Raw genomic sequence first — 1,315 nt, forward strand, 5'->3', positions numbered from 1 at the left:
GGTGGACAGGTTGCGCTTTCAGACTGGAGGACTCGCAAGGGCGGCTGCCAGGCTAAGCAGAATCCAATTTTGACAGAAGGTGAGATCCAGAGGAAGAAACCCAGCTCGGCAGCTCGGCTTGAACAGCTTAAGATGAAGGGAAGAAACTGACAATTAATCAAAGCTCAAAACAAGGGGATCTTCCAAAATTCTGGAAAGGCTGGCGAGATTAACATTACCACAGTAGGCAAAACACTCAGGTGTAGAAGAGCCAGCGAACCACCCTCATATAGTCCTCCAGCTGATGAGACAACTACGTACACGTGTCAAACCTCCGGCCTGCATCTCCAGCGCCTCTTAGGGGTGAGAGAAAGTTAGTAGCAGGCAGTTGAAAAACAGACTGTGACACACCTTCTATAACTTGCTTTGTCTTGAGGATATATTACGGCTTTTTCACCAATAAATGTCTGCTTCCAAATTATTTTAAAGGTCAGATTTTTGGAGTGCACGGCCAAGAGTTCTTCTGTCTACGGTTTGCAGTTGTACCATACTTTTTCCATTTAACATTTTACATGAAGTAATAAACAGTGTTCCCTGCTTGGATATTGTTTTTAACATATAATCCTGATCTCTAACAAGCCTCCAAGGCCTTCACATAATAGTTGGATGTGTATTCAGACTAAATTGCACACAAGTGAATACAAATGCAAGCAACAGATTTTTTGCTTTTAAATAATTTAGGAAATCATTTGTTTCTTTCTTCCATTTCACAATTATGCACTACTTATTTCTGTCACATAAAATCCTAATAAAATACATTAAATATTGTGGTTGTTATGTGATAAAATTGGTAAAGTTCAAGAAGGCCTTAATAATTAAGTTTGTTTAAATGTTCATGAATAAATATACAGAACAAAATCCCCAATGTGATGCGACAATATGTGCCAATATGTTTTATTCTCCGAAGTCAGTTCTTCAAAAATAATGTTTCAATAGGTGGCCAGTCTGGCTTAGCTATTACAAAAGTTAAAAATACAAAAGTACAAAGGAAGACACCTAAATGGTTATAACTGGCGGCCATTGCTATTCATGATTTCGTCCACCTGGTCAAAAAGTCTAGTTTCATTTGAAGAGACAACCCCAGAGCATGATGCTGCCACAACCAAATTTATTTGTGGATATAGTGTTCTTTTGGTTATGTGCTCTGCTGTTTTTGGTGAAGTGTAAATTGCGTAAATATATGAATTGGTTTAGTTTCATCAGGTTTTGGGAGATTTCAGCTAGGCTTGGTGTTTTCTTTGTCTTTGCTCACATAAACTTAGCATGTGTCTTATTA

This window comes from Girardinichthys multiradiatus, chromosome 11 (assembly GCF_021462225.1).
Source record: "Girardinichthys multiradiatus isolate DD_20200921_A chromosome 11, DD_fGirMul_XY1, whole genome shotgun sequence".
Taxonomy (NCBI): domain Eukaryota; kingdom Metazoa; phylum Chordata; class Actinopteri; order Cyprinodontiformes; family Goodeidae; genus Girardinichthys; species Girardinichthys multiradiatus.